Below are 15435 nucleotides of genomic sequence, written 5' to 3'. Positions count from 1 at the left end.
AGTCGCAAGTCAGCTTACATAAATGTAATTATTTCCTCTCCCAAATTTTAGAATATTATTGTGCTGAAGGCATTATATAAAAGGAACTCTGTATTGAAACTGAGCCGGGTCAAACTGGATGTTTTTAGCTGAAACAATCTTTTAGCAATTGCCTATGGCGTAGCAAAACCGTAGAGGGAAACAAAGGAGGTGTCTACTAAGATCTCTGGCGTTGTTTACTTCTTCGTGTCGACAGTGAAGAGAACTGCTTGACGTTTCCGCCGGTTGACACGACTTACTGTGGTGCCTGGACGTGGTGACACGTCAGATTGAGAGGCATCGTTAGCGGTAAAGTACTTTTAAAAGATGTTTACGTGGTCTTATTTTTGTCGTGTTGGTATTGTTTTCCGTGTATTCTTTAAGTATTCTATCCTTAATATTCTCGTCATTCTAATAATTATTTTCAGTGTTTTGTTTTATGGGTGTAGATTATTTTAAAACATCAAAAGAATTGTATTAATTATGGCTAAAGGAAGAACGAAAAGAGACCATAACTGCAGCGAAAATAATTTGGATGATTGTGACCTTTGCTAGTACTGTGTGATATTGTATTCCTGACATTTTAGACAATCGAAGTTTCAGAATGCCATTCAAATTGTCGTGAAACGTTTCTTCAGAGCCTAAGTTCAAAATGCAGCTCTGTGTCAAAGTCGTGTCAGCTCAGTCAGAAAATGACACAGGAATAGTGTGCGATAGAGACATAAACATTTTTTTCTTTGACGTTTCAGTGTACGGTCATTCTTTCATCAGTCATATTTTACGTATTTGGACATCATTTTACAGATCTCGCACACATTCTGAAAGTCCTACCTCAAAATTTCTTCGGGCTTCATGAAATAGTTTACTTCCTCCCTCACTTTCATGAGCTTTTTTTCTTATGCATATTTCTCTTATACCATGGGGCCTACATAATATAGCTGGAACTGTCAATACAAGCCTTTATTTATTAACAGATAAATATGAGTTTTGATTCGAAGTTGAATAGAGAATTGGCTGTATTTCTGTCGAAATATGTCTGTGTCTACGGGTGCATGTCAGCCAATTATAGATTAAAATTTCAGGTAGTGACTTCAATGCAGTAAATGTATTAGTTTCGACATACAACAAATTTAATAGCAGAAATCTTGTAACGCATATTAGCTAATAAGCCCTCTGTTAAATAGTTTTCTAGGAGAAATTAGTTCGCTTCGCGACCTTTCAGACATTTTAGTGAGGAAATTCTAAGATCTTGTGGGTGTATATGAAACAACTTTGATCCATTGACCGATTAAGTTACCTGTAATTGTCATTTTCATTTTGGATCTAGTGAACGAGAGCCGACGGTATATTTTTTCAAGTGTTTTGCATTGTTAACTAACGCCGATTAGTCTCATTAGAAAATTTCGTAAAACGCAACTGCATATTTGAGCAGTATATTTTATTTTCCCATTCCTTTCAGTAAATTACATTCCTGTTATGCAATTAAATTGACGTAAAATTGAAGTACATAAGCTCCTGTGACCGCCGGCTTTTGTCTTACTTGAATGCGTAAAATAGTTCACGTTCACCGTTACGTAGGGTAAGTGTAACGTCCTTGATTCATAGGATTTTTGGATTATCGTAGTCCTCTTTTTCCGTCATGCCTGGGGCCGTTATAACAGTGGCCAGAGTAAAATTACAACGCTAACTCCTTCGCGTTTCCTGCCAACTCTTTATGGCGGATGTTTTGTCTTCGCCGCTCTATCGCTAGTGATACGAGACAGTGCAACAGTAGTTCCTTTTTGCAGAACGGTGGGTGAGCAGCCGGCTGTCCTGGAAAACACGGAACGCGTCGGCCGTGTTGTGAATGAAAGTGCATCTTAATTCTGTTCAAGGGCTGCCTCGATTCTTTAAACAATCGAATTCTCAATTACAGAACGTCATCTCTATGTCGTACGATATTTTGCAGGTTCATTCAGTGGTATGAGTATGGATACTGCCACGAACTGTGCTAATAGTAGTAAAGAAATGATAAATTAAAATGTCATGTCTGACCCCGAAGTTTTGTTGCTTGAACAACAAATATTTAATAGACGATAAACTTTTTGCCTTTTATTATTTTGTGGGGCTGTAAGCAAAATGTTTCTACAGGTTTAAAACGGTGTGTAAAGTTCAAGGGAAGGTGCTGCTCTTTTTCTTGAATACTGTATGGGTGTAATATCAGTAATTCGCATGCTTCTACGCTGCATAAAGATCTGTAACTTCACGACTCAACTTACTGTATTAAACCTTTAACATAAGAGTATGGCTGGTGAGAAGAATGCGATTTTAAATTTAAGGTTCGGTCAGTAACTGTGAAATACCGAAAGTAAAATTTTTGTTGCGCATAAGTGCCATTATCGGAGGAGATGCAATTGGATCGTGCCTCGGGTTAGTCCTATAGTAATATAGATGTATAGACTATCACCGGTAATTTCACCATGTACTTGACTTTGATGCGTCTATAAAAATGATAAAACCTAAATGAAATGGGTATCCCTAGTCCATCAGATATTTTTCCTGTCTTGCTGTCGCTCAGTGCTTGCAGGATTCATGAACAATGGTGTATCGAATTTTCGTGCATTTCCCGCCAGTTGACTGAATATTACGCATAATCGATCACGTAGACAGTGCTGCCCTCAAGCCCCAATGCGATGTCGTGGCGGACTGTATCCTAATAGTTTGGTTGTTTAATTTGCCACCTTCCCGTTTTATTCACGATGTTGTAATAAATAAGACACTGAATGCAGTACAACGTATTCCTGGCAGCCACAACGTGACGTGGAAGAGGTTAGTGTTGGTGTTTCATTCCCTTGCGTACTTACCATTTTACTATGGGGTGCCTCAGTGTTGATGGGTGATTTTTTACACTACACAGATGTGTAGTAGACTCAGCTCATAACTAAAGCTTTCCGAATATTTTTAAGGAGCCAACACACGCCCGACCGACAAATTGAACATGGGTTCCGACCGACGAACTTTGTTGGGCGAATGTGACCGACAGCTGGCATGACCCCCTCCCCCTCGCTGTCCAGCCAATTGCACCGTGTGTAGCGCTATCGTACCAACTGCCTAGTAAAGATTCGTCTTTTGTCAGTGCGCGTGTGATTAAACTCTTTCCTAATATACACGACAGGGTGCGAGTTGATGAAACTTTAAAGTGTGTTTCCGGAGGAATTTGAAGACGGCAGATGTTTGTGGGACACGCTGTGAGAGTAGTGTAGCAATACACACAAGAAATGAAGCACTTTATTTTTTTAAGGAATCCATAATGGTTTCTTGTGGCCCTTAGGAAGAACAACAGTCCGCCTATCTTCCGTATTTCTCGTTCAGGTTTTATTTCCGGTAAGTATTAGAAATGAAATCCAGAAACAGTTATCGAAACGGAATGGATGTTAATTCATAAAATATACTTGCTTCATTGTTAAAAGTATTCAAGCCATCTCTTATGAAGAGCAAAGATTCAGATTTTTACACATCTGACAGCTGATAAATGCTTAATTATGTATGTGTTGCATACATCAATGTGCGTCACCACCCTGTGGAATCTTCTTAGAGTTTGAAATAAATTTCTTAAACGTACAGATAATCTCACGCTACATACAAAAAATAACTTCAACATGTTTGCGTTTTATTTTGCTTTACACGATGTATTTCCTCAATCAAATATAAACACGTCGTAGGTTTCGGGAATAATTTCAGTTAATAATCGTGAGGATACATCAGCAATGAATCTGAGATCCTCTTAACTTCTGCCAGTGGCTAGGAATCGTAATGCAGCCACCTACCTCTCCTCGCCTATTTCTGCCTCTGACTCTATTCTTTCCCATTGAATGGTTTTTTGGTACTATGCTGCAGTGCCTGTGTTCAAAATTAAGATAAGTTCCTTCCAACACGCACACATCTCCAAAAGGAAAAGTCTTAACGACACAACGTATGTTTCCGCCGACACCGGACAAGCGACTTTAGATTTAAAGATCTCCCGTGTACGTGGCTATATATAATGAATGTGCGAGTGCAGCTTGACATTTGGAAGTTTGGGACTGGCCTTGGAACCTGCTCGGATAGCGTAATTGTAAGGCGATAAACGGGAAAATCCGTGATAGAGTACCGTTCCCGGCCACATTTTCGCTGTCATTCCATTATACAGCTGATGGCTGTCCACGCAGCTGCGAATATATTTTCTGGTTTTACGGTGTTCAGTAGCTCCGAAATTCACGATTAAACAATGTTTAGGTAACAACGAAAATCATCGGTTGCCAGCTCCTTAAGTAACAGTGCATGGGCGGATTTTTCCTTACATCAACCACTTCTTGGCCCACAGCTTTCTCTCGGGTTCTTCGGCCTTGCTACATTTGAAACAGCAAAGACAAACCCCTTTTTGGTTTCTGTGTTAAAACCGAAAGGGATCTCCTAGAACACACTCAACGAACTTCAAATAACAGGGTGGCCCTGTAATCGTTGAATGCAGTCGGTCGGGACGTATATAGGTCGACTGGCCCATAAAATGGTGTCTGTGTAGGTGGCTTTTAGTAAACTTGAACTTCATTCATGTCATCTTGTTGCGTCTTCCACTGGAGACCAAGCACTTTAGTTAGACTGTCGCTGATTAAAGAAACTAGTGATGAATCGCTCAGCCCTTCCTCCAAATTTATCCATGCCATTTCGTAAGTATTTAACAAATACCAAAACACCTAGTCGGATGAGTTGAACTATTCCTTTCGAGAATGCATTACAGTGCAGTAACATTGTATCTAAGGGTTTTGGAGCATATACTGCGTTGCATTATACTTCAGAGAAGGTGATGTACTGACACACAAGCAGCGCAGATTCAGAAAATATCAGTCTTCTCAAACAATCATTCTTCATTCTCCTGCGGTAATGGGCGCTATCGACACGGGGTCTCGGGCTGATTTCTGAATTTCCATAAGCCTTCTTGCACAGTTTATCACAAGCAGCTTCTAATCAAAATCTTGAACATGGCTGCGATTCAGCAACTGTATAAATTTGAAGAGGCTGTCTTCTAATCGTTACAGCACCTATGGATTACGGTCTCGCAAGGGAACCGCTCCTACTCACCAGATTTCGCACAAATTTACGGCTTGGGTAACGCTTGGCGAGAAATGAAAGTAAAAGTGGGAGTTCCAGGTGGCGAAGCGTTCACAAAAAAATATATTTGTGGTGCGTGTCGGGCGACACGAGAGCCATTTCTGTACGCGTAGTCTCCAGGCAATGGTTTGCACATAAGGAGCACACAACGGCAGTCCGAGGGTGTGGGTTTCTAGACCTTACGCAGACTTCTAAGTTTTACGTTACCCTGTAAATCAACCGAAATGCTGAATACTTTGCATTTCTTGATATTTTCTTAAAGATATAAAAAGGGAAGACAATGGAAAATTTTCGATGGCCAGTAAATTCCCAACAAGGCATTGTACTTCCAGCGTCCAAGAGGACTCTGCTAATAACTTTCCAGGAAGGGACTGTAATAAGAGTGCAAGACTTTGTATTCCATTAGTTTGGTTTTGACCTTGGAGTAGTGTTACGTATGTGGTTTTGGTGCAATCTGCGCGATGAGAGAGAACCTTCGATGAACGTAAAAGATTTTCTACAAAAAATTTGAAACATGTAATTGTAAAAAATGCACCGTTCTCTACCAGATATCGAGAAAATTACTGCTTCCCCTATAACCCAACGACGTGCAAAGCAACAGTTCAATATTAAAAGAATGCATTTTATATGCGGATTTGTATACGCCCTGCAATCCTTTCCTGGAAATTTGCTATCCCGAATTTTCCTTTGCTTTTCCTTATAAAGATATCAATGAGTGCAGCTGTTATAACATAAGAGTTCATTCATGCTTCGCAGGACTCGTCCCAAAAATGCTACTTTTTCTAAACGCTGGGCATCTGGAGTTTCCACTTCTGTCACTTTCATTTCTGGCCAAGCCCTAAACAAACCACTGATTTGCGCGAAGTAGGTGATGAGTAGGTGCGAGCTTTACGATGGGCCTCTTGTTTCCTTGACAGGAAAGCCCGAGTTCGTAGTAAATGGAGAAATCATGTAGTGGTGCGAGGTGCCGTGTTGCAGAAGTTTGTACCTCTTCAATTCAGATGACTTTTGTATGTGAACGAGACATGTATTCTACCCCCCCCCTCCCCTTATCTACCACCTGATTATGTGCACAACGGTAACTGCAGAAAATGGACTCTACTAGTTGCTAAAATTAGGAAAGCACACTCAGAATGATTAAAGTCAGAAAAAAGAGAACTTTATCATAATACACAGGAAATGGGATTCTGCATGTATCCACGAAATGATACGCGGATTAAATATTACAATGAGATTTATTATACATCAGAACATAAATGTACATGATTATCGACACAAAGAGGAGGTTAAAGGATCAAGTATACTGAAATATTATGAGAGTAAGAGTTGGCTCGAGAACAAAGGGTTCCTACTCTGTGATGAGGTCACAATTATTCAAATATTGATCTCCCGACTATATAGCACTATCGAAATTAGTAGTGAGCTCAAATGGGATCACATGTAGAAACAAGCAAGGTGGACTTGTAGCAAAGCGAGCGCGCGTGCTGCTGAGGGATTCAGTATAAACTTGATAAGGTCCTACAATGCCGGAGGCGCAGAAAACTGTAAAAGTACTGCAATCTGCAGCACTTCGTCGGTAGGCAGCGTCCTGATGATGTAGGCGCCGACTTCTGCCGTGAAGCAACTCTGTGTCAACCCCTGACCGCGAAGGCTGTCCGAGAATTCTAAGTTCTTCCGAAAACTAGCGACCAATTCACAAGACCGTCCGACTCTAAGGAAGATCAGATCCCGAATCCACTCCCACGCAACGCAAGAGCGAAGCCAATATTGCTCTACTCTCCTCGAAAACTGCGAATCAGCATTCAGTTCTGATTCCAAAATTCCCACACACTGTCTCAGAATATCATTCGCGCCCATAGCGACCGTTCCCTCCAATTTCGAGCAGGGCTTTATGACATCAACTGGCGTCAGTTTAAATTGACCAATCATGCCTCTGCTATTCACGTGATAGCACTGAACTTGCCGTTTGACCTACGAAAACAACCTACCTAGACCTCCGGCAATCCGGCACCACAGTCGCACTCAACAGGGCACAGTCCACAAATATTCTCAGAATCAAGAGGATAATGTAGTCAGTCGATGCCAGGAATCTTCGTTCCGGACGCGCCGGAACGGCAAACACACAAACTGCGGCGACACTCAGACGTCTCGTTGGTCGTTTCGCCCTGCATCCAACAGGCGAAACTCGACCGACGTCAGTCATTCCACCAGGCGCTTAAGCCCATTGTACGAACTCCTCAGAATTCAGGGAAGTGCAGCTCCAACCGGAAACGCAGAGTGCCGCATCCTACGATGCTCGCCTCGCAAAGGCCACCCAGGGAAGTAACCTAACACGCTTAGGAATCTAGTAAAAAGTATTTTTTGAGCTCTCGGTGCAAATACTCTCGGTGCAAATACTCTCGGTGCAAATACTCTCGGTGCAAATACTCTCGGTGCAAATACTCTCGGTGCAAATACTCTCGGTGCAAATACTCTCGGTGCAAATACTCTCGGTGCAAATACTCTCGGTGCAAATACTCTCGGTGCAAATACTCTCGGTGCAAATACTCTCGGTGCAATAACCTTATTCGGTCTGTTACTACCGTGCAATAACATAAAACATTAATAAAATTGATGAAAATTAAAGGAGACAAGCAAAAGAGGGCATGAAACCTCTCAATGGAACCGAAGTTGTATCTTGGGTTCCGGGAGAGAGAAGAATAGGCCCTATGCCATTCTTGAGAGGGTTATCCAGAAAGTAATGCACTGCATTTTTTTCTCAGCCGAAAACAATGCTACGAATGCGAAACGTTTCGTATGTGTTATTTGAAGTCTTCTGAGTGAGCACGACAATTTTTCGTCACTTCCGACAGATAGCATTCTGCAGGGCAGTTTGAAAACTGCGCCTGTAGGTGAATGTTAGAAGCAACGTGCAGTCACTGAATTTCTCGCTACAGAGCAAGGAACTGTGGGGAGTGTTCACAAACGCTCGTGCGAAGTCTATGGAGCATCTGCTGTCGCCAGAAGTAAGGTTAGTCGCTGGGCATGGAGAGTGAGGTCACCAGAAGGCGGTTGGGCGGAGCTCCACGATTTGCACGGATCGGGGAGACCATCCACAGCTGTCACACCTGACATGGTGGAGAGAGCTGTCATTCGCGAGGACAGACTAATTACGACACAAGAAGACATTTTGAGGAAGATATGGAGGTGCTTCACACAGTGAAGCACTGGTTCCGCCACCAGAACAAGGACTGCCACCGACAGGGCATACACACCCTTGTTTTGCGCTGGAGGAAGGCCATAGAAAGGGGTGGAGATTACGTGGAACAATAGGGTGTGTAGATGAAACACCATTATTTCGTGTGTTATTTTCATTGTTCCATGTTCAGTAAAGAATTGTAGAGGAAAAAAATTCGGTGCACTACTTTCTGGGCAACCCTCGTAGTATAAACGGTTTAAGAGACAATCTGAGAAGACCTACTTTGTAGATGCTGTTGTCTTGTACTGTCTTTCATAGTCATCAGAACAACCACAACATGAGTTAAAGTATCTGCATGCTGCGGGAAGTGGAACTGTCTCTGAACAACAAAAATTGGAATCTTCCACACGAATGCTAAAAAAAATGCAAGTTGGATCACACAATAAACCAAAATTAAAAGCTGTCGTCTCAGCAAAATGCCTATGCATTACAATCACGAGCAACTAAAGTTGGAATAATCACACCAAAATGAAATCTTGCTACAGATTTAACCGAGACAGCCTTCGCCATTGATTTCATGTCTGAATGCAGAACGAAATTAGATATTTGTCAGATTACATGTGTTTAACGAGATAGTTACTTTAAGTACTGCGATATATGCAAATTATATTTGTGGATTAGGTCATAGTGAAACAGACTTCGTGTAATTAGCAGAACAGTCAGTAGATGCAAGAAAACTACTCGACAGGCTACACTACGCTTGTCCGTCCTGTTCTGAAATACTCCTGCGTAGTGAGGAATCCTTGCCAGACAGGTTTTATGGAGGACGTTGAAGTTCAAACGAAGGCAGCTAGTTTTGTACTAACAAAAGGCGGAGAGTGCATCAAGGACATAAGGTAGCTGGAATGACATCAAGACGAAGTTTTTCGCTGCAGTGAGAGCCCTTCGTTTGTCACCAACTTTATCTTCTGAGTGGCAAAATATTTTGTAGACTCTCACCATCGTAGGGAGAAATGACCATGATAAAATAAATGAACTCGCACAATAAGGTGCAGGTGTTCATTGCTACGACTCTGTGTTAGCTGGTGGAACGCTCGTAAAACAGCCTGAAAGTGAGTCCATAAACTCACCTGAAAACTGAAGTGTGAATTGCAGGGTTATCATGTGGGGCAGAAGTATCACCATACGAGACGTGCTTTACACTGATATTCCTGGATATTTCACAGCTGACAACGGCGTCAGTTATTGGCACACTCCAATGTTTTCGTGCATTTGTCAACTGCCTGTCTCTCAACCAACAGTCAAACATCGGCTAGTATCCACGACTTGGATAATTTTGCATCCTCTCTGTACAGTATGGGTCAGGAGGAAAGGTACATGCTTAGAGGGGTGACGGTAATATTGATTCTGAACAAAATACGTCGTATCGAGGGATCCCTTATTCCGAATGGTAACAAAGATAGAACATATTTAATGTACGCTACTTATTTTCTCTACTAAAACATTCTCAGTGTTCACAACGTACAACAGTGGTGTAGAGAAAGTTGATACCAATAATCTGATACAGAACCCTAGGGGTCAATCAAGTTGGGAAAGTACCTCAAATTGGCCTACAAAAACTACCTCAACGCACGAATGTAGCCAGAGTTTTTCAATTTTCTCGCGCTCTTCCGCACAAACTTTGTCCTAGAGACTACACCGATAGAAACTTTTTCTAGCAAACTTAACACAGTTCGATTTTGTACGAGAAGTTTTCGCTAGAGGGTTCGGTTCCAGGGTTGTTCAAGAGAAATGTACAAAAGTGATATTCAATGTTTTCTATATCGGATACCAATCGGAACAACATGTATATATGAAGCTTTTTCGTTCAGAATTACTAACGTTACACCTTAAAGGGCGTACCTTTCGTCTTGGCTCAACCTATGCAGAAACGTCTACCGCGAGCCCCGTCACGCCCGCTGGCGTCGTTTCCCGCTACATTTATATCCGCAGTGAACAGTAACGGTCCTGCCACATTCCACTGCATCTGGCTTCTGACGTCTCGCCGCTGGAAACACATCCTAATAATTTAGCCTAAGACGTGAACTTTACCTCGTCTCCAGCTGTTCTCGTAAACTCAAGTGTCTTACACACGAACAGAAACATAACGTAAGAACAAACTATTCCAACCACGGATTTTGCAAGCCATGCGAAGTTACCGTTTGCGCCCAGTAAAAGATAAAACTTAAATATTCCACTCAAATTCCCCCTGCGGGTCTGGGGTATAAAATAGGCCTGAGGTATTCCTGCCTGTCGTAAGAGGCGACTAAAGTGAGTGTCTCACTTTTCGGCCCTGCGAGTTAATGTCCCATTCTATGGTTTGACCAGCCACTTCTTAAATTCTACAGAAGTGCGGGTCACATCGAGAAAGGACGCCTTATATGGTGAAAGAGTTATCCGTAGTGTCCTTAGTTTCGATGTCTTGAATCTCTAATCATGGCTTTGCATCTCCACCTGCGATTCAACTAATTGGGCAAGGACACTTTACGAGTTTGTCATCTTCTTGCATTGTCTCCTATCCTCTTTTGCCCCCATAAGTTTTGGATTTCTCTGCGTCCACTATCAAGCATGGTAGCTAGCACGTTATTGTGGGGCCATCATGTACCCATTTGGTGATAGCCCCCGACAAAACAGGGATCACACTGCTGATGCCTGAGCTGTAAACTCTTCACGTATGCCATGGAGTAATGCCTGTCTTCCTAGGGCATCAGGAGGCAACAGCCATTATGCCAGTTGGCCTCTGCTGTGGCTGGGTGGCGCCTGTGGAGAGAGCCCCTGATCGGAGTGGGTGGCATCTGGGTGGATGACCCACAATGAAGCGGACTCTATTGTTGGAGACGGTACGGCACCATCAGTCTCTAGAAGGGCAAAATCGAATACAATGCCAACAGGTATGATTCTAAATCGTTCTCCTCCCTCGCTACACCATGGGAGGAACTTAGGGCCACAGAACAGAGCGAGCCATATTTGCCTCGGCTTTTAGTCTGTAGTAGAACTGATAGGAACTCCTTTCTACCTACGAAGCGTCAATTTTTCGTTAAACACCTTGAGGACAAGATTGAAGAGGTGACAGCGCTGTCAAAGATGCAAAACGGCGCAGTCTTGATTCAGACAGCATTCCCAGCCCAATCCCGAGCGTTACTCGCCTGTGACATACTGGGTAATATACCTGTTTGTCACTCTCCATAAGAGCGTCATCATGGTCCAGGGAATCATTTTCCATCGTCATTTCCTCTTGCAGTCAGGCGAATAGCAGCTACGAGTTCATTTCGTCCAGCGCATCCATCAGGGTCAGAGGGATAACCAGGAAGCCACAGATGGCTTCATCTTGGACTTCGAGGGTGACACATTGCCAGAGGAGGTCAAGGTGTACTGCTGTGATGTCAAGCCAGAAATCCCTCCTCTATGCGGTGCTTTAAGTGCTGGAAGTTTGGCCATATGTTTTCCCGCTGTACTTCCAGCCCCCACCTGTCGAGACTGTGCAAGTCCATTGCAACCCAATACTCCATGTGCCCACCTCCTATCTGTGTCAACTGCAGAGAGCACCATACACCTTGCTCGCCAGACTGCAGGATATTAAAGAGAGAGAGGAAAATCATGGAATACAAGACCCTGGACAGACTGACCTACACTGAGGCTAAGAGGAAATTTGAGTGCCTACATCCTGTGGCTATGATCACTTCATACACTGAAGCTGCGAGAACAGTTGTCGGCCCATCAGTTCTTAGAATTCCTGTCGCCTCTCAGACCTGGGATGACCCCATTGATGGTGGGGCACTTCCCTCCCTGTTGCTCCTGCACCATCGACTTTAGGAGCAACACCCTCACCCCCAACCATTGCGTATTTCAGTTCCCACTTCAGAGCCAGAGAAGTGTAAGGCTTCTTCGGCTCCTCACTAGGAAGGGGTTCCTTGTCACTCCCTTCCCACGTTTCTGCTGGTGGGAAAGATGACACCCACCAGCGGCTGAAAGCCCAAAAGCAACTGGTCACAGGGCTTCACGCTCATCCTCGGTCCTGGAGACTGATTCAATGAAGTCCTCCCAGGCAGGGAAACCCAAGGATCAACGCGAGAAATCGAAAACAAAGAGCCTTAAGGAAATTGTGGTGGCACCCACACCACCGCTACCTAAAAGCTCTGGGCTGAGGATGTGGTGAAGATTCTGGCGTCAGCTGAGGACGTGGATCTTGACAGAATCTGACACAATGGATATACACTGCCCGTGCAAAAAATCGATGGCAGCAGGTGACCCTGAGGCATAAACTGCCTCATTGGATGTTCTACACCTTCCCATTCTCACGATGTCATCCTCCAGTGGAATTGCAGCGGTTTTTTCCACTGCCTGGCTGACAAGGAAACCTGGTTCCCGGCAATATGGACCCCTGTCCTCTGTGGCTACAAGGGATATTAGAGGAACCACATGGACTGTAATAGTGTCAGGTGGGGGGGGGGGATTTCCGTTTATGTCCTAAACTCAGTCTGTAGTGGAAATGTGCACCTTAAAACCCCTCTTGAAGCTGTGACTGTCAGAATATGGACGACACAGGAAATAACTGTCTGCAATGGATGTCTTCCTCCAGATGGTGCAGTACCCCTGAATGCTCGCGCTATTAGTCCACGAGACTCAGAGGGCCTTAGACACGGGTTCACAGGTAGATGCCGTGTTTCTTGACTTCCGCAAGGCGTTTGACACAGTTCCCCACAGTCGTTTAATGAACAAAGAGCATACTACCAGATCAATTGTGTGATTGGATTGAGGAGTTCCTAGATAACAGAACGCAGCATCTCATTCTCAATGGAGAGAAGTCTTCTGAAGTAAGAGTGATTTCAGGTGTGCTGCAGGGGAGTGTCATAGGATCGTTGCTATTCACAATATACATAAATGACCTGGTGGATGACATCGGAAGTTCACTGAGGCTTTTTGCAGATGATGCTGTGGTGTATCGAGAGGTTGCAACAATGGAAAATTGTACTGAAATGCAGGAGGATCTGCAGCGAATTGACACATGGTGCAAGGAATGGCAGTTGAATCTCAATGTAGACAAGTGTAATGTGCTGCGAATACATAGAAAGATTGGTCCCTTATCATTTAGCTACAAAATAGGTCAGCAACTGGAAGCAGTTAATTCCATAAATTGTCTGGGAGTACGCATTAGGAGTGATTTAAAATGGAATGATCATATAAAATTGATCACCGGTGAAGCAGTTGCCAGACTGAGATTCATTGGAAGAATCCTAAGGAAATGCAATCCGAAAACAAAGGAAGTAGGATACTATACGCTTGTTCGCCCACTGCTTGAATACTGCTCAGCAGTGTGGGATCCGCACCAGATAGGGTTGATAGAAGAGATAGAGAAGATCCAACGGAGAGCAGCGCGCTTCGTTACAGGATCATTTAGTAATCGCGAAAGCGTTACGGAGATGATGGATAAACTCCAGTGGACGACTTTGCAGGAGAGACGCTCAGTAGCTCGGTACGGGCTTTTGTTGAAGTTTCGAGAACATACCTTCACCGAGGAGTCAAGCAGTATATTGCTCCCTCCTACGTATATCTCGCGAAGAGACCATGAGGATAAAATCAGATTAGATCCCACACAGAAGCATACCGACAATCCTTCTTTCTACGTACAATACGAGACTGGAATAGAAGGGAGAACCGATAGAGGTACTCACGGTACCCTCCGCCACACACCGTCAGCTGTCTTGCGGAGTATGGATGTAGATGTATTAGCTGCACTAAATGATCAACTCCCTGAACCTATCCTACTTTTGGGAGATTTTAACGCCCATAACCCCGTTGAGGGGTGACACTGTGCTTACTGGCGGAGGCAGAGATGTCGAAACTTGACCTCTGCCTCTTAAATACTGGAGCTGCCACACTTCAGTGTGGCTCATGCTAGTTACTCAGTTACTCGGCCATTGATTTATCAATTTGCTGCCCAGGACGTCTCCCAGAAAATTTTACAATTTTGTTTAGCCCTACCCCAAGCGATCGCACTATTAGGACGATTCGACACTTGATTTAATACACGTTCCTATAAACGTACTCGAAGCCTAAGCCTCGAGGACTTAGTTCTTGCAATGTGATGTCTGCATTGCTCGTTTTACACTTCATGTGTTCAGAAATGAGGAAACAGCAGGAAAATTTAGACTCCTATAGCTCAATCAGTAATTCTAATCTGAATCCCGATGACAGTCTTTCAATTTCTCAGAAGAGGCACTGACTTATTCCGAACTGCTCTCCGCCTATTTACTTCTGGGACGCTTTTATGACATACTGCTTCTACGCCGCGTTGGATGCGACGTTTTCATACCTATTTTGCTCGACTGCACTTTCTCTTGAAAGAGAAAACTGTAGACAACAGGATGACAGACTATAAACAGGCAATACTGCGTACAAGAATCAAAGATCGGAACAAAAGAACTGTCCTTGTTAGACACTTAAAGACGCTTGATGACGTAAAGGTGGCGTATTATGGTTTCTAAATGCTTCTAACTGTACCCAGATACTACTTGGGGTATCGATTTGTCAGGTAGGCGATTCAGGCTCGTCTGAGGTGGTAGGAGCTCGGCATTCCATAGAAAAATTTTTATTTCGGGGATTACTCTTGTCTCATATTTAAGGATCGAGTCTGGCCTGTTCTTTGCCTGATCTCTTGTACTACTCTCCTCCAACAGAACTTAGTGGTATCATATCGTTACCTTCCAGAATTGTAGTCTCGTCTGCCTTCTACCCTGTAACTTGTATATTGGGAATTTCATTTTGTGGATATTCATTCGCCAACTCTTCTTGGTTTCCAAGCCTTTTGCTGGAACCACATCAGCCCTTCGCAAGCCTCCATTGGTGTCTTTACATTGGTCCACATGGACATCGATACTTTCTGGGTTTTTCTTCATACCATAGTGGAAGTGGTGGCCGTTAATATCTATTTAGGCTCTGCGATAAAATGCAATATATATATATCTCACACACATCCTCTCCCCCTCTCCCCCTCCCCCCACTGCTGTAAGAGGTGACTAATAGGAGCCTTTTTATTGGGTCAAGATTATTTTGGTCTTGTGACTTTGAATTTG

At 43.5% G+C, this 15435-nt stretch overlaps 1 protein-coding gene across 1 annotated transcript in view; it reads left to right on the top strand.

Annotated features, from left to right (window-relative positions):
• The first annotated feature begins 310 nt into the window (after window positions 1-310).
• Window positions 311-15435, top strand: part of LOC126272622 (E3 ubiquitin-protein ligase TRIM71) — a 299315-nt gene continuing 284190 nt past the window's right edge. Inside the window, exon 1 of the mRNA XM_049975581.1 lies at window positions 311-327. The gene's annotated coding sequence lies outside the window, so the exon portion shown is untranslated. The remainder of the gene's footprint in view (window positions 328-15435) is intronic.

Source organism: Schistocerca gregaria, chromosome 5 (genome assembly GCF_023897955.1).
Source record: "Schistocerca gregaria isolate iqSchGreg1 chromosome 5, iqSchGreg1.2, whole genome shotgun sequence".
NCBI lineage: Eukaryota > Metazoa > Arthropoda > Insecta > Orthoptera > Acrididae > Schistocerca > Schistocerca gregaria.
The sequence above is the reverse complement of the archived record's forward strand: the minus strand, read 5'-3'. Positions and strand labels throughout refer to the sequence as shown.